Source organism: Pteronotus mesoamericanus, unplaced genomic scaffold (genome assembly GCF_021234165.1).
Source record: "Pteronotus mesoamericanus isolate MK-2021 breed Mesoamerican mustached bat unplaced genomic scaffold, CSHL_Meso_final contig_105, whole genome shotgun sequence".
Lineage (NCBI taxonomy): Eukaryota > Metazoa > Chordata > Mammalia > Chiroptera > Mormoopidae > Pteronotus > Pteronotus mesoamericanus.
Window position 1 is genome coordinate 6697641 of NW_026555006.1, and position 19200 is coordinate 6716840.

General features: G+C 41.1%; 1 pseudogene; it reads left to right on the forward strand.

Moving 5' to 3' along the window:
* The first annotated feature begins 6226 nt into the window (after positions 1 to 6226).
* Positions 6227 to 19200, forward strand: part of LOC129069350 (nuclear distribution protein nudE homolog 1-like) — a 44968-nt pseudogene continuing 31994 nt past the window's right edge.

A 19200-nucleotide genomic window follows, 5' to 3' on the forward strand; every position in this document is an offset into this window, starting at 1 on the left:
GTCCCTTTAAGATATGAGGAATCTGAAGCACAGATTGGTGAGGTCACTTCTCCTAAGATGACTTTAAGGAGTAGGAATTTAAATCTAGGGACTGAATCTCGTACTCCTGATGAGAGCAGGGTCATTAGCTCATTGGGGTTTCTCATTGCCTTAGTCCATTCAGGATCCTATATCAGAATACTACAGACATGGTGGCTTATAAAATACATAAACTTATTTATCATGGTTCCTAAGGCTGAAGTCCAAGATCAAGACATTAGGAGATTGGATGTCTGGTGCAATCCTTCTTCCTGGCTCACAGGCAGCTGTTGTTTTGCTGTGTCCTTACAGGACAAACAGGGTAAGGGAGCTCCCTTGTCTCTTTCATAAGAGCAGAAATCCCATCTGTGAAGACTCCACCATTATGAGGTAAGCACCCTGCAAAGGCCCTACTTCTAAATACCTCACATTGGGGGTTAGGATTTAACATATGAATTTGGAAGTGTGCACAAAAATTTTGTCTACAGCACTTCTGGCATTTAATAGAGTGCCCAGTGCTCAGAAAATGGAGGGGTTGTCCTGTGAATATAGTCTGTGAGTTGCTTGGTCCACAAATGAGCTGGCATTGACTAAGGAATGATTGCAGATTTATCCCTTCTTCACCAAGGGTTGGGAAACTTTTAGAAGCAGCAGACATTCTCAAAGCAGAGGAGATCCTAAAAGTTATAGAGAAGTCCTTATAGAAGAAGGCTAAAACCAGACTTTACCAAGCCTGGAAAAGTAGACTTGACAAGTAGATGGCAGGGTGTGGGCCCCAACCCACCCTCCATACTCTTTATTTAGGACCCTTCGCAGGGTCGTGTTATGTTCAAATGGGAAAATCAGTGCAAAAGTGCTTAGAAAGAGGACAAACGAGGTAGGAACATGAGGGATAAATAGGTCACATAGGCTTTTTGAAAAAGGAGAATGACTTAAAGCGTTCTAAGTTCATACATCACAAGTCACCATCTATGGCTTTATGTGTATGGTTGACCACATACAAATGTGATCCTATTTAAGTGGCCCCAAATCACCTGCTAATTAATTTTCCAGACTATAGGTTTTTTACTGTTTCATTCTTTGATATTTAATCTTCTTAAGTTGTCAGCAATTGATTTAATAACGCTTTTACAGTTTTCATTTAATTTGTAATTGTCTCAGCCAAAGGTATCTTTGGTTTCTCTCACACTCTAGCCCCTTACTTTCAGTATTTAAAAGTCCCATGATTCTTTGCTAATAGAATTTGGAGAGCAATAAAAACTATTTGATAAATCTCAAATATTTTATGAATGTGGTAATAGAGAAAAAGGAAATGACTTTGCTATTATAGTAAATCACAATCATAATAAGCATCATGATTATGACTAACATTTCTGCATGTGTGTATAAAGCTTTAAAGTTTATAAATTATTTTTATTTAACTGATCTTGCTTGAACACCATAGCAGCATTAGACAAACAGGACAGAATATATTCTTCTTGCCCTGGCTGGTGTGATTCAGTTGGTTGGAGTGTCACACCATGGACGGAAATGTTGCAGGTTCGATTCCCAATAGGGGCACACACCTAGGTTGCAGGTTTGGTCCTCTGTTGGGGTGTGGACATGAGGCAGCTGACCAGTGTTTCTCTCTCACATATGTCTCTCTCTCTCTCTCTCTCTCTCTCTCTCTCTCCTTTTCCCCCTCTCTCTCAAATCAATGGGCATGTCCTTGGGTGAGGTTAGAAATAATCTCAAATGAAATGAATTGCTCACTAGCTTCGTTTATTGCTTTGAAGGGCATAATGCAACCAAGTTCAAGGAATCAGACAGATCTGGGGTCAAGGTCTGTTTCTAGCCCTAGTAGAAGTGCACCTTTGGACAATTTATTTAACTGGTCTGGATCTTAATGTCTTTATCTGAAAAACAGATTTTTGTACAATTATTGATCATCTATTAGTACTTATTATAATAAAATTGTGGTTATTAAAATGGATTACTCTGACTTTTTGACCTCATCTTCCTAACAATGAGGCTGCCATATGGTTGTGTGCTACACTTGGAGACATAAGGTATCATTCTAGTTTAGATTTCATTCCTTTGCCAAATAAAGACCCATCCCTTTTCCTTAATAGGTGACTTTCTAGTCATGGACAAGGAAAAGTAAAGCACAAGGTACGAAGAGTTACTACAGCCAGAGGTATCCTTCATGATTAAAGGATACACAAACAAATCTTTAGAACAAGGTAGAATATTTCTGAGTAACAACAGCCTTCTACAGTCATATACAGTGGCTGTTTTGAAACTATTTTCCTACTCCAAGGTCATACAGGGGCTGAGACTTCATTATTCTTTCATCTCCAGAATTTATTCCATTTGTAGCCCAATAAGAATCAGTGCTGTCCTGTGGCCACCTAAAAAGCTGGTTGCATATCAGGCTGCCTGACTGGTGTGCAGCTTTCAGTGGCTTATCTCCCATAGTTCCTCTCCTCTGCATGTGCTACAAGTTCCTTCAATCTCATTAAAAACTGGGCTTGCTATTATCTGCTCACAATGCTCCCTCAGTGAGTAAATGGCACCAGAATCTCTTCTGTCAGTTCAAACAGAAATCTGGCAGTGGTGATCTTTGAATGGTACAGAGAAGAGACAATCATGTTCTCCTGAGTTTACCTTTGCAATGCCTTCCAAATTCAGCCCCTGTTTTTAAACTCTAATCCCACTATCCTCATTATGACCACTCTGATTTTCCACTTTAGCGATTAAAAGATTTTCTTAGCCTGTTTTCAAAAGGTCCATATCACTGGAGAGTAATAGACATTTTGCAGGTCCTATCATGAATGTCTTCATATGTTATGCTAAGGAGTTAAGAATTTATTTGGTAATAGGGAATGAATTAAGGCTGTCATATTTTCATTTTAGAAAAATCACTCCAGTTACAATTATAGATAGCTAATTAAATGGTATAAGCATGGCCCTGGCTGATGTGGATCAGTGGATTGAGTGCCAACCTGTGAACCTTAAGATCACTGGTTTGATTCCCAATCAGGGCACATACCTGTGAACCTAAAGATCACTGGTTTGATTCCCAGTCAGGGCTGCAGGCCAGGTCCCCACTTGGGGACATGTGAGAGGCAACCAACTGATATATCTCATCGATGTTTCTCTCCCTCTCTTTCTCCCTCCCTTCCTCTCTCTCTAAAAATAAATAAAATCTTTAAAAAAATGGTATAAGCACAGGGGGTACAAGCCAGGCTAACGAGACAATTACAATAATCAAGCTAAAAGGTAACAGAACCTTAAGTAGAAAGTGACAGTAGGTGTAGAGCAGGGGAGATCATTTGAAAAATAGTGGTGTGTAGCCCTGATTGGTGTAGCTCAGTTAGCTTGGTGTTGTCCCACAAAGTGAAAGGTCACTGGCTTGATTCCGGGTCAGGGCACATGCCTGGGTTGTGGGCAGGTCCATGGTTGGGGTGCGTGTGAGAGGCCACCGATCAATATTTCTTTTATAAACTGATGTTTCTTTCCTTCTCTTTCTCCCTCTCTAAGAGTAAATAAATAAAATATTGAAAAAAGAAAAAATAATAATGTATAGAATTTAAAGGATTGGTATTTAATAGAGTCTAGGTGATAAAGGAGATCTGAATCTTCAATTATAAGATTTTTTTGGTCTTAGAATGGATGAAAACATTTACAGTGAAAAAGGAAAAACTCAATGAAATAAGATCTTCCTTCAAATCCCTCAAAAGAGATCATTAAAAATTGATTGATTCAAGTCCTTAATCCCTTCTGAAGGTAAAACAAAAAAAATCTGAGGTTGGGAGAAGCCGATTTGGATATGGTATAAAAAGAACTTTCTAAAATGTTGCCCCCAAATGGGCTCTGATGGGATATTCATTGGTTCACAGATAGGTCCACTTCCTAGTTATATAATATAAGGTGAATCACTGATGAACATGAAGATTCCTTCAGACTCAATAATTCTGGGATTCTTTGAGATCCACAGGGTCAACCTTATGAAGAGGCACCGAGATGCTATGAAGGCAGTGCTGGGCTGGTAATTTGGTGGCCAATGTTCTGGTCCCAGTTCTTTGTCTAACTTACAGGGTGACATTAAGTTGCATGCCCCCTGGATTTTAGAACCCATCTACATAAAAGATGAGGATTAGGAGTAAATAATGATACTACAAACTAAAATAGAAAGCACACAGTGAATGGGACCACTGTTACTGTGGCCCAGTATCATGCCCCATGTTTCATATGCATTATATTCTTCAACCCTCACAGCTGGCACACTATTCTTCATTTCTTTATTTTACAAATGAGAAGCCTGGGGTTCACAGAGATGATCTCTTTTATCATTTTTACACTTTATGGTTCTATGGTCTTAATGTCAATGGGAGCAGGAGCTGAGTGTTGTTACTGTAGTATTCTACAGAAAAGGCCCTCAGACTGCTGCTGAGGCCCCTGCTTTTCGGTAGTGTGACTATCCTGTCTTTCCTGAATTCTGTAGGAGACCCAAAGACCCCACTCCTTATTCAAACTAAACTGTATTTCAACTCAAAGAATCATAACAATATACTTATTGTCGAGGAACTTAAAGCTGGGTAGAGGATCTGATTATATACACAATGGGCCCAAGTGACCTGTTTATGTCTTCATTGAGGCCAGGTACCAAGTCTGATTCACTTTTGTTTACTCAGTGCCTAGTTCAGGGTCAGGCACCTCAGGCACTCTGCTAGTATTTGTTGAATGAAATACTTTATAGTGGTTATGGAAAAAATGTACTCATAATATTTAGTACAATACATGTACATTCCACATCTGTGAGTATAGAACTGAGCTCAGAAAATAGGAAAAGGACAGATGTGTGGAAGAAAATTTTATATTTAGAACATACTGTATTTGAGATGCCCACTAGCATCCAACTGAAGCTCTCCAGCAGGCATTTGAATATGCCAAATGTACAGTGTATGAGAGGAGGAATGGAGCCGGATTTAGAAATTTGCCTGTTTGATCTTCCACTCATCCCATCCTTTTTCCCCACTCTGTTCTACATTGCAGGGAAATAGGGAAATAGAGTTTCTAATATCACTTCTCAACTGGCTTAAGACCAGGTTGAATTTTTAGGACAGAAAATCAGAGGGCAGAAGATGAGCCACAGTATGCCCCCACCCCCATTCTCCCTGTCTAACCTCCATGGATCTAGCTAGCACTAAATCATTCTCTCTCTGTGGTCCAAGTTCCCACTGGGCAGGGCCACTGAGGTTCTGGTCTCCATGAAGTTCTGGAAACAGTAGCTCCTCTCTGTTTCTTAAGTCCTATAGATAGTAGCAACTTTCTGCCTTACCTTCCCCTGGTCAATCTCTCCTCTCTGCCCTATGCAGAGCCCACTCCCAGAAAAGTCTGATTTTTGGTCAACAGGGTCCTGGGCCTATGTTCCACACATTATGGGCCATTAGCCAGGCATCCTTGTGGTTTCCAAATCCATTTTTGAGAAGGACATGGGGACCCAAGCACCAAGAACAACAGTTCCTTGGGTATTTCTGGAATGGCTCATGGGGTGGCTAATAGACTCTTTCTATTTAGGTGGTGTAGAACCACTCCTCCCAAGGCATAAACCCTTCCTAATATGTGGTGGGCAGGCTTGTTCACAGAAAAGGTTTAAGCAAATAAACCTGCCACCAGTTTCCAAGTGTCCCATCCGAGGAAAGCTAAAAAGAAAGCAATGCACATAAATTAATTTAGCATGCTTTGCATAAATGAGTAGGAGGTAAATTTAGTGGGAAGAGGAGCTTCAAATTCATCCAATATAATTTTTTCCAGGTTAACCATGAGTTTCTGGATTTTAAAATATTAAGATTTTGAGTTTCTTAGGTTTTGAAGGGGTTTTTTTTTTTTTTTTGGAGGGGGGCGGTGTAATTCTTGTGTCTGTAGGCCTCCCCAATCTATAAACATAAGTTGTGACCTCTAAATAATAATTAGCCACATTTTGCTAGCTATTCCCCATTTGCTTCTTATTAGTCCATCCCAAATGTCTTACTGCTGGCCTGGTTCTTCTCTCTCCCCACATCCCCTGTCAGATGGGGCCTCTTTCATAGCTCTGGTTGCCACAAAGCACCATCCTTTGTTGATTTCTTTAACCCTCCCTGCATTTCTGTTAAAACCTTCTTTATTAAATCCTTATTCAGTTAAGCCTTGCTGAGTTTGTCATCCTTTTCTTTCCAAGGCCATGATGATACATCCAGGTACTTCTTAGAGTCCTAGAAGGAACTTGAGTACATTCAAGCAAATTTTTAGCATTAACTGCCTGCCTGCTCTGGGCCAGGCACAAGGTGTCCTTTCGTGTACTAACTGCCCTCACTAGAGGACCTACCCCTCCAGGCTAGATTCCACTTGGCTGTGTCATGTGCTGCCCCTCTCCTGACATCCCCAACGCTGCAGTCTCTTGCTGTGCCAGTGTAGAGTCACATTTCTGGGAGTCTTCATTATGCTGAGGGCTCTCCAGTTCTGCTCAGAACTGAGAACTGCATCCCTCTGTCCTCCTGTGACCACCTCACTGAGCACAGCTGACCCAATGTCTTACAGAATATCCTCATTGCCCAGCACCCTTAAGCTCCCCCTGGAGGCCTCCTCCATGGTCTCTGACACCGGTCTGTACAACTCAGTCAGGAGCTGTAAGAGGATCAGGGTAAAAAGGATTCTATGACTAAGTAAATCTGGATTTAAAACAGTGGTGTCCAACCTTTTAGCATCTCTGGGCCACATTGGAAGAAGAGTTGTCTTGGGCCTCACATTAAATACCCAAACACTAACTAAAACAACAACAACAAAAATCTCATAATGTTTTAAGTGAATTTATGATTTTGTGTTGGGCTGCATTCATAGTCATCCTGGGCTGCATTCATAGCCATCCTGGGCTGCATGTGGCCTGCAGGCCATGGGGGGACACCTGTTTAAAAAGGAGAAAAGAGAGCTTTTATAACCACTTAGAGCCTTTCAGTGGTCTGTGCATTTCCAAAGGAGGCCTGTTGGGTACAGTGTCTGCCTGTGTTATTTGGCTATGGAACACTTCTATTGGGGGAGCATTGTGTGAGCCGAACTGCCCCCCATCCCGCTGCTGCTGCTGCTGCTACACATCCTCATTGCTTGAGAGCCCCAACACCATGCCACAAGAAGAGTGACTTCTTGCCACATTCTCACAACAGAGGACTCGGGAGAGACTTTCAGCTCTGAGGAGGAAGAAGCTGACTATTGGAAAGTTCTAGCTATGACCTATAAGCCAAGGGCAGAGAATACATAAGAGGAACTCTGAGAATTCCAGGAGGGAAGCTGAGAATATGAAGCTGAATTGGAGATGCAGCTGCAATAAATTGAAACCAGGAACAGGGACCTCCTATCAGAAAAGAACCTCCTTCACCCAGAGCTAGAAAGCATCAAGGACAAATGTGGCACGCAGCATTCTGAAGCCTACAGGCAGTTTTCCTCCTTAGAGGATGACCTGTTCAGATAAAGGCAATTAAAAATCAGCTGCAGAAATATACCTGAGAGCTGGAACAAGCAAATAGTGACTTGAAAAGAGCAAAATGGGTCACGATCCAGTCTCTAGAAGAACTGGAGCAGCACTTGAATCAAGCCATTGAAAAAAATGCTTTTCTGGACAGCGTGCTTGGGGAGATGAATCTCCTAGAATATGTTCAGCAACTGAAGGATGAAGCCAGAGATCTCTGGCAGGAATTGGCTGTGCAGCCAAAGCAGGAGAAACCCAGGACACCCCTACCCAGCGTGGTGGAAGCTGAAAGGAGAGACACAGCTGTGTAGGCCACTGGCTTGGTGCTGTCCAGTCCCATGGTTCATTGGTGACCCAGCTCTAGCTTAACTACACTGGGGAATTCAGATGTGGTTTAGTTGATTCCATGGGTAGGACTTCCTCTCGCCTGTGGCCTGGATATTGGCTCTTAACATCATGGCGGACCTGCTGTGGAAAGTAGGGGCATTGGAGTCCAAACTTGCATCTTGTTGGAACTTCATGTGTAAACAGTTGCCAAACCAAACAAGTGGCCCAACCTTAGGGTGGAGGAGCAAGAACAGAGATGGCCCTGACAGACAGCCAAGCAGTACCAGCATGCCTCTGGGCGATAAGCTTCAGCAAAATGCCTGGAATTTGGGAAGCTGCCTTCAAATCTGTCTTCATCATTGCTGATGTCAGCCCAGGGTGTAGTCAAAATGCTGCTTTTGAAAATCCACAGAAGCAAAGCCACCAGTGTCTGTGTGGGAGTTGTTACCTTTCTCCCTCTCTTCACATTAATTGCTTTTTTTTTTAAGTTAGTTTGAGACATACAGGTAAGCAGTCAGACTAGCCAATGACTGAGGCCATTGCCTGTATTCCAGTCTAGAGCACTTCCCTCAATCACATACTGTGATTGGAATACAAAGAAGGGGTCTCAATCCCCAGCCTCTTTGCTGGTGTGCTGCAGATGGGTAGGGACAAACTGTACCCCCTGAAAAGGGCTCTGAACTCCAGGTTACCCCATCACTTGGAGTGGACCCAAGTCCTGCTTGGTTTTGGGAGGTATTTTTAATGTCCACAGACGCCTTGCACATGGGATCTGAGACCACCTCAGGCTCATTCCAGGCCTACTCAGCTGGAGCTCTCTTCCAGAATAAAGTCTCTCACAGCTGTATATCACATACAGTAAGAATCTGTGTATCATGTTTTGGACTAAAGAGTAGACTAGGTATTTTTTTTTTTTCTCTTTAAACTGTAGTCTAGTGTAGCCCCCACACTTTTTAATCTGCCTCTCATTGAGGCTTTTAGTGGTGTGCTTGAGTTTCAGAGTATGTTATGCATGGACCAGGTCCGTGGATAATCTGTGTCCTCTTTAGATCTATTCTGATCATTAGTTGCCCTGAGTCCCACTCCTGGCATGGGGGTGACCTCCACTTCAGGATGCGGAAGGTCATTGGGGTGGAGCAGCCTTAGAAATACAGCCTATAAGAACAGGACTTCATTCAAGGCCATCATGAAATAATCAAGTGAACTTCAAATAAGATTAAACCACCAGGATTGTTGTGGGAAGCTTCCTTGTCAAAGAAGAAATGAACGCAAGATTTCCATGAGGATGGTGTCTGTGCTTAGCTCTGCTTGTTCACAACTGCTGTTTTACAAGACTGCTTTTGGTCACAAGTAAAAAGAGTGCATGAATTCAGGAGTATGTGAGCAGTTTAATGACTTTCCTTTTGCTACTAAGTTATTTTTCCAAAAGAACAGCAAAATTATCCTTGATTTGAAAATAGGACTTTTCAAGGGTTACTGAAATTTAATAGAGAACTAAACTTCAGTCCTTGGTTCATTCCCTAGAAACATTTTTCACTTGTATTGGTAAAAGATTACTTTTATAAAACAACAACAACAATAACAATAAAATCAAAAGAGAAACTAATTTTTTTTTTAAAAAAAGGAGCAATACATTTTTAGGAAATGCTGACCTATGGTGTTCACTGCTTTTCAGTAAGAATAGTGCATCACTTAGTATTTCTACTAATTTATGATAATAAAGCTTTTAATGTTTTTAAAATTTTTATTTCAGGCAGACAAAATGGACTTGCCAATGGGAAGCCACTTAGAGGAGGGGCAACATATTGTCTCAAGAAATAAGTGGGGATTTGGGTGCAGCCAGACTTGAGTCTGAAGTCTGAGTTGCTGAGTGGCATTTGGCAAATTACTTAACATTTCTGGGCCTCAGCTTTTACATCAGTAAAGAGGAACCAATGAAGTCTATGAAATGTGATAATGATGGTAAAGTTTTTACCTGTTTCTGGAACATAGAAGGTGCTCAACAAGTGTGATTTTCCCTTCCTTAAAAACAAATACTGTGTCACAAGACCCGGACATCACTAACTTCTTATTGGACGCTTCCTTGAGTATTTCGTTTTTATTATGAATTTCTCCAGCATTTGAAGCATAGATAGGATCTGGAGAGGCAGAGACTAGGTCTGAGTGAATCAGAGAAAGTTAAATCAAGAGAGAAACTGTCTTTGCAACCCTGGCTCATTAACGATGCCGATAGCTGCACTAACTTCAAATTCTTGGAAATGAATCTTGACAATATCCTTTGAGGCAAAACCCACAAGGATTTCTTCACTTCTTACTCCAAATCTGAAAAGAAGTTTTCTCCTCTAGTTTCTATTTCTTTTTAATGTTATTCCTTATTATAAAAATAATTCACACAAAATTTTGCCACCCAAACACATCAAGTATTTTCATTCTTGCTGGTGCCTTTTGGTTTTTGCAATAGCATAAAATATTTTTGTATACAATCAGAGATTACTAAGCATAATATTAAATTCAGATTGATGCCTTGGCTTTAAAATTATTTCTAATGACTATATGATACTCCAAGATTTTTATGGGTATTAAATTCAAGTAAACTTGGGGAGAAAGTCTGCTCTGGTGACTGGTTATATGATCCTGTCCCCACTGTTGGATAGTTTTTTTGTTCCCAGTTTCTTTTTTCATGGCAATCTTCATGCATGTGTGTTAGGATAATTTTTTGAGATATATTTTTTTTCTTTGTGTCCATGACTCCCTAGCCAAACACAGATATTCTGTTCTTATTCCAGCCTAGAGGAGGCTTGGGGCTGGACTAAAAGCACAGCCTTCTATATAATTCTTCTCTTGACTTTTGCTTTCAAAGGGAGGAGTGTAGACGTTGGTGGGAGGAAAAGGGAGGGCAGCCAGGGGATCTGGGGAGAGGCAGAGTGTCTTGGAAAATATAGTAAGAACATAATTCCTTTTTATCTCCTCTGTGTATGTGGGGGTAGGGGTGTACTATCATTCAGGAAGATCCCAAAAACTGAGATTAAACTTTCCAGGATGACTAAAGAAATGGGTTTCAGAGTCAGAAATTGAGTTACACAGAAATTAGGATACTTCTTTCAATTCCAAGTAAGTGAGCTAAAAGTCACACCTATTTTTAGGTTATTTTTAAAAGATATTTCCTGAAGAAGAATTTATGGATTAAGATATTGAACATTTTTACATCTCTTTCATGGTTCCAGATCATTTTCCAAAAGAATTACCATAATTTACCTGATACCAAGAAAGATTTAAGGTACTATTTTCATCATGTATTCACTAGCTTTAGTGACTAGCATTTAAAAATAATTATTGCTTATTAACTAATGAAAATGTTATTTCAATTTAATGAGTACATCTTAAGTTACTAGTGAGTTTGAAAACATTTCATGAATTTATTTGTGAGTTTCTTCCCTTGTATATTAAGCTTTAGTGTGTAACTATTAACTTAGAAAAATATTTTTATCTTTAATAACTTATTTTTCCTTGTGGATTTTGCCTCTCACAGAATATTCTTCATCTGAAGTCTCTATCTCAAACTAGATCCAATCCCTAACCTCTCACACTGAAAAATATGTCTTTCATCATGTAAAAAATATGTGAATTCAGACCTGACCACCTAAAAGGCCAAGTTCTCCTTTTCATCTGAGATGGACAGGTTCTAATTAGGCAGCATCAGGATTATAAGGAAATTATTCACTTTTGAAATACAGAGGAAATGTGATCAGGAGTAAGGCAATCCACTGCATTATATAAATAGTTGTAGGCACTTGGGACTTAAGACTACTATCACTGGCTGCACACTTTCTAAAGGAAATAGCCCAGATGAGAATTATACATTGGGTGGAGATACACAGTATAAGCCTTGTGTAAGCAAACCCACATTTTATTTATAAAAATGAGTTTAGTAGGATTATAGTTCCATACAATGTTATTCAAGAGTACTTTCTTCCACGCAATCCAGGCAAGTTTGAGAGGCCGCAGCAGTGAAATTGAAAGGTGCACTGGGTGAGAAATGCCCTCCCTTTCTTTGTCTGCTTGTCTTAACTTAGGTCTCACCTCCTTTTGGAAGCTTCCCTTAACCTTCAAAGAGGATGGGTGACTCTGATCTGTGCATAGGTAAGTGTGTTCTTTTGTCTCTCTAGAAATCTTATACTTCTTTCCCCGGGGTCTTTAACTTCTCCCTCTAGGCTATACACCTTCTATCAATAATCAAGGATGCCTCAGTCTCTTCCAACTTATTAAAGTACTTTCAGGAGCCCTCCCAGATACTGCTGTCTTACTCTCTCTCTTTTTTTTTTTTTTTTTTTTTGCTGCTGTATTTCTTAAAAAATCGTCTATGCTTTGTCTCTACTTCATTTTTCATTATCTCTTCAACCCATTCCAATCTAGTTCTGCCCTATAATTGCACCCAAATGGGCCTCCCTAGAGAGTTAGGTTCATGTTGCTAATGCCAGTGAACCACTTTCAGTAGTTCTTGTTGCACTAGGCTTATCTGCAGCATTTATCACTGCTGACCACTGGCCCTCTGTCTTGACTTATTCTTGCCTTGGCAGGGTGATACCACATTCACTTGATTTTCTTACCACGTTTCTGATGGTCCATCTTGAGTCTTCCTCTCTGGATACTCATTTCTGACCATATTCCTAAAAGCTGGCACTCCTCTCCTTCACTCATCATCTCTACACCTGGAATTAACAACCCATCTACTTGCCAATCAGTCATATTTGTATCTGAGCTCTACTCACCACTTTTGCATTTTAGCTTTGCATACCCAAACTCCAACCTGGCCTGTCTAAAAGGCACTTTGAAATCAGTTGTTCCAAAGTGATTTCATCATCCTCTCCCCTAACCTACTCCTTCTCCAGCATCCTTCACTTAGGTATGTTGTCCTTAATGTTTCGGGTTATTTTATTTTTTTCTTTCTAGTTTATGTTTGTTTGCTTATGGATTTATTGATTGATTAATTAACTGGATTTAAGTGATATTTTTCCAACAGTCAAGGAGAAAGCTTTACACTTCATTATCAGCCTAGAAAAACTTCCTGTTTAATGAAAATTGTTTCCTCAATTTTCCTTTCACATGTGATTCATCAGCATTGCCAATGATATATGAATTCTTTGGAAATCCTGATTTTATTTAAATAACAGGATATGTATATTTTATTTTAAACTATTAAGTTTGGAACCATATGTTTACAGTGCTTCTTCAGCACTAATGGAACTAGATTTAATGCAAATAAAATAGAGTTCACTTTTTTAAAAAAAATCTGATGCTTTGAAATTCTTCCAACTATGTAAAAAACAATCACAAAAGACCTATTCTATCCCCTTTGTGGCTATTGGATGAAGCTACAGTGGAAGAAGCTACTCAGCTGGGACATATCTTAATCATGTTTCTAGCCAAACTCTTGCAAAAACACATCAGCTAGGAAGATCCTGAATACTAATGACAATCCCTTACGTTTGCATAAGCAAACACATGCATGAGGGATTGCTTCACAATTTGCAAAGCATTTTTTGATCATCTTGAATCTTGCAGCTACCATTAGGTAAGCAGGGCTCACTATGTATTTTGCAGATGAGGAAACTGAGATCCAGAGAGAGGTAAGGTCTTTCAGTTTGTAAAATCCTGTCGTTTGTAAGCCTCCTTGCTAGAGATTGAATTTAGGTCTCTATATTTTTAGTCTAGGATTACAACCCTCAGGCCACCCCTTGATCTCAGACTACAGGAATCCCAGCCAGTATGCTGCATCAACCTCTTTCAGGGAAGATGGTAGGCTGGTTTTAGCAGAAAAGGAAAAGCATGGGAGAGAGAGAATTTAGACACTATCATGGAGAAGCATACAGTTAGACTGGCCTAAAAATCAGGGTTCAAAGGAGGAAAAGAGCAGGAGATAGGACTGGAAAAGGTGGCTAGAATTGGAGCACAAGGCCCTCAAATGTTAGGCTAAGTATTTTCACAGGGCATCCTCCTGCTGCTGGGAATGCTGCTATAGGATTAATTCTGCCCACAAGGCAGGGTGCTTAATTAAAAGTGACTTCACAAGGCAGGCTGCTTGGGACTCTCATAACTGAGAGACAACCTTTCTGTGGACCTGTAACTCGGAGAAAATTTCAAAATGGCTCCAAGTTCAGTCTGGAAACTGGAGAACTAACTTATAATAGGTTGTACTTGCATTGAACACATCAACTCCTCACCATCTCCTTGCACAACTTTATCTTCCGTTTATAATTTTTAATAATTATTTGTGTTTAGAAATATCTACCATGCTATATTTCAAGCTCCTTTGTAGGCAGGGGCTGCATCATATTTATGTTTAATTACTCACCCTCATCGGCACTTAATACAGAGACTTGCAATAGTAGGTGCTCAATATTAGGTGAATAGACACGAAGACAAAAGAAACCTAGGACCCAAAGAAGTTCAGTGAAGAGATGATGGAGGAGAGGGAGATGAGTGGGAAAAACAAAAAAATGAGTTGTAAAAAGATTCGATTTTAAGTCCAAATGGAGCATTCAATAATGGTTACTTGGGCAAGTGCCTTTATTATTTTCTTTATGCCAACATTCAGCTTTCAAGCCAGGAAACCCATGAGTTTCATCAAGTTAATTAATACCCAGGAAACAGCTCTCAAGCAATGAGGAACTGGGAGTGGGATAAATGCCCTGGTTTTTGTCTCTTGGTAGAGGACAGCTATAGGTGTTTTCTGCTGTTTCTAGTTCCTCAGCAGGCTTAAGCTCCTGTTGTCCATGGTAGTGACTGATTCATTAATACAACATTTACTTGCTTCCTTTTCCTCTCTTTCCCCCCACTTCCCTAAACGTATTTCCTGACATTACTTCCCTCCAAAACTATTTGCACTCAACTCTTTGTCTTAGGGTCTGCTTCTGGGGAAGGCCAAGACAAATGACTTTCAGAATACAGAGCTGGGCTGATGCTTGCATTGATGAAACCCTCACCCTGATAGAACAAAATGTTAAAATAGAATGGGTGACCTCAATTTTGGATGAAACTTTCAACGGTGAGTAGAAGACAGGTGGCCAGCACTTTGTGCAGGCTGCACACAGGGTATGCTCTAAGGAGGTTTTGTGACTCCTAGCCTGTTCAGCATCAACTGTTTCTATACATCTGAGGTATGTATTGGGCTGAGAAGAATTTTTATAACGATGTGGCATTTTCTCTGTTCTGTCTCCTGTGGATCTTTCTCCATCTCAAGATTAGTGAGGAGGGCTACAGAGAGTCCAGTAAGAGACAGGCATGTGTTCCTAGACCTGTGCCTGACCCATATCTGAGATGTCCTAAGGGTCAGAGGTTTTACTATTTATTCCATAGCGGTGGAGCAGAGAGGTGGCTACTTTGGGAGCAACGTGCACTTCTCTGGTGTCATGAACCAGGTTGGCCTTTTGGAGTGACCACATAGAGGATTGTTTTAAAAGGGATCCCACCTAAGAGGACTTCATGGCTGGGGCTGGAGAAGGGAGTCGTAAGAGACCTGCTCTTGTGTCATAACACCAGGGCAGCTCTAAGAGGAGATTCTCATAGTTAGGAAAGCAGGCCTGAAGCCAACAGCCATTTAAATTAAGCCATTTTGGAAACATTGTTCAGCTGTAGTCAAGCATTCAAAAGACCTATTCCCTGGCCAATGACTGCAGCCTTCTGAGAGACCCTGAACCAGAACTGCCCAGCTGAGCTGGTCCTGAATTACTAAGGACATGTGAGATAATAATATTTATTGCTTTAAGCTGCTATGTTTTAGGATCCTTCATATATTCCTACATGGCAATAGATAACTAATACTTTTTGTTAAGAGAGTGGTAGTCAAATGTTCCCCAAAGGCAGTTGTTGAAGGGTTCAGAAAAGCAGCTTATTAGAGAATAAGTTGGCTTTGAACATTTATCTGTCCCAGGGGACTTCGAGGGAAGAGCACAACCATCTCAATCTAGGAAGACTTCTCACCTCTCCCTCTGTGACTCTACCCACCTCTTGCTACATTTTGCATTAGCAAGCTGGGGGAAGGAAAAGGGAGAATTAGGAGACCAGACATAGTAAAAATGCTAACCCCTCAAATCTGTTAGAGAAAACATATTTTACCTTTCAATGAAATTTGAACATTTTGTCTATTGCATAGGGTTGTTGTGTTTTTCATTACTAAGGTGAAAAGAGTGAACTGAAGGTGAAAGGGAACTGCCCTAGATTTCACCCACTGGGCAGAGAAGTAGCCAAATAGGATGGGTTTGAACAGACTGTGGGGGAAAAGGTTGAAGTTCTGTGTCCTGGCTCCTTTCAACCCCGCCCCTATCGTGGCAGTCAAAATCCTCCATGGCTTAGGTTCTACCTGTCTTTTCAGCATCAATTTTCTTTTGCTTGTGGGAATTCTAGGCTTTGTAGTATTTTATAAATATCACCTGTTCTAAGCAGAGCCTCTTAGATCCCATGTGAGAATTCACGTCCTATCCCATAATATTCTGGATGTCTGTATCTTGGCTGTTCTTTTCACTTTCCTTTTGTACACAATCCCTTTGTGGCATTTTTTTATGTAGTTCCTTAAGATAAGTTGCCTTATCTTGTTCTCATAGAAGACTGTGAGTTCGTTGAAGTTTGATCCTATATGGTAAGTGCTCTAATAGAGTTTTGGTGACTGATAATGCAGAGATTAACAAGACAGTTCACTTTGTATTTGAGTTATTACTGGTAAAGTATGGCTGAAAGACAGTTCCTTACTTCCAGAGACTATTGACTGAGTGAGGATGATTCATAAACAAAGGTCCACTGAGCTGCCAGAGCCTGCTCAAAGATGGAAATAGGGTCTGTACTTGAGGTCAAATGTCAGGGTCATAGGCAGGTCACCAGTGAGCATGCAGAGAACTCACTGAGTGGACAAACAGGTCACGAGTGAAGCTGACAGAAGGAGACAGGAAGTTCAAGAAGGGACACAATAGAGAATCAGTGTGTGAGAGGCAAATCCAAAACTAGAATTGACAGAGACTCAAATTTATTCATTGGGTCTCCACAGAGTGGCATGCAAACATCCTGTGATAGTTACAAAGGCCCAAGGCCAAATTCCCCCAGTGCTCCTTTGCTTGACTTAAAGGCATGGTACCTTGCTTTGGGTATAATTGTGGTATTTATAAGTAGGCAGAATTTGGGAGTGCAGGATCAAAAGAGGACACTTGAAATATATTTGGGGAGATTCTTATAAAAGACTAAGGCTATGTAAATCATTGATATTTTGATACGAAATATCAATTTTGATATGAAAAGTGAGTGTAGGGTTATTGCCATTGATGAAGGACCAAGGACATAATGTGATAGTCATTGTTTTCCTCAAAAGCTTTGGGTCGGGGAAGACTGAGAGCAAGAGCAAGAGAGAGAGAACAAGACCCTTAGGGGGGACTCCCCCTTCAGGTTATCTAAAGAGGAAATCAATTACTACTTTAGGCCGATGGCTGAATGGAGCCTTTCACAATAGTAGAAAGGCAAGACTGTTCCTATTATGCTGACTTTCCTTTGGTTGATAAGCCTTCCTACCACTTTCACCACAAGGCTGTGGTGCCTTGGACTTGACTGGGCTTCTCAGCTGCCCGTTTCCATCCTCTCCCCTCCCAAAGTGGGGTGGGGCTATTTGCCTTGAAAACTTCAAATCCTGGCTGGTTAGCAGCCAGCTGCAACCCATCAAACCTGCTGATTAGGGGTTTGAAAGGGTGAAGCATTTTTAACACAATGATTGACAATGGCTTCTATCTCACACACCTGCTGCTTTAAAATCCCCATAAAACGTCAGCAGGGAGTGTAAGTGATATATAGCAGTAATGCTGCCCAGGGTAGGAATGTTAAGTGCTAGGAAAGGGGAGTGTCTGAATTTCAGCTACTGGAAAGAAAACAAAACAAGCACCCATTCTAATCCATGACTAAAGGGAGGGCTACCAGGGCATATTTCACTAAGCCCAGCTTTGCTAGCCCAGGATAGGGCTTCAACATTGGAAATCACAGTCTAGCCCTGACTTGTGGTGGCTGTGCGGCTACCTCAGACTGTTGCTGCCCAGTGCAGGGCCAGCTCCTGGGGTCCAGATCAGGCAGCTTCAAAGTCACTTCTGTCCACCAGGCAGTTTCCATGTGGGTCAACACTGGCCATTTAGGATTGATGCAGATTTGAGGGACTTTATCAGTACCCTAAGAATAGGCCTTACTCAGCTGAGTGGCTCTGTGATAGTTTCCTTATAGGCAGGCTGCCAAATGCAGGTGGCCCATACTAAAATCAACCCAAGCACAAACTTATCCTTGTGCCGAATTACTCTGCCTGGGTGGCCAAAGGCAAGTGGAGGATAAAAAAGATTCCAGGTGGATCTGAGAACAAGGGCTGAGGTATCAGGTACAGAGCTGGGTCACCAAAGTCAGAGGATAACCTGAGTACAACCAGTTTGCAAGTGTGGTCCTCAGTTCGGCAGAGTTTAGAGACAGAGCAGGGAAGGAGCAGGCCTGCAATATTGCTCTACGAGGCAATGTTCTAGGAGGCAAGGGAAACCCAGTTCATGTTTCATTTGCAATGAGGTGGGAATATGCTAATCCTGAATACTGAGACCTTTATGCTGTGTGATTATTAATGAATTAAGTTCTTTTAGTTAGTAAATGTAAGGTTCTGTGCTGTCACCTGGGGATCTCATAGCCCATAGATATTCTTCTTGCCCTCACAGAGATATGTAGATACTACCTGAACACTTCTAGTCCAGTCTAACGAGCACTGGGTAGAATGGGAGAGCACAGAGAGCTTTGGGAGCCCTGCTGTGAGGGAAAACACAGGAAATCCTGGAAACTGCAGAAATCTATTATTTCAATCCAACAAGCATCTAATGAGCAGCTGCTATATACCAGGTACTACAAAGGTGTGAGAAACTCTGCCCACTACTATGCCCAATTTAGGGACTGAGTTTCAGTTTCTTTTCATCCCTAAATGCACAGAAACAGAATGTAGCAAGAGGGTTTGTCCATGTGCAGGGTAGCAAAGAGGGAGGAATGATTATTATAGACTTAGAAGGTTTTTCTTTTAATTATAAAATATTCCAAATATAGAAAAATGAGAAAATCATAGAACAGAAGACCAGGTATATACATCATTCAGAAATAATAGCCTTCATGTTGCAAAATCTGCTGCAGCTCTGTCTTTCCACGATGACATCTACATCCAACGCCTCTTTGCTCCAGGCAGCCCCTCTCAGAAGTCAGAGCTCTCCTGAAGCTGCTCTCATTCCAAACACTGGAAGAACAGTTGCTTCATTTGCAAGACCCATGTCATCTCCCTATTGATCCCTTGTCTTGCCACTTCAAGTACACTGGTTTTCACTTAACACGTG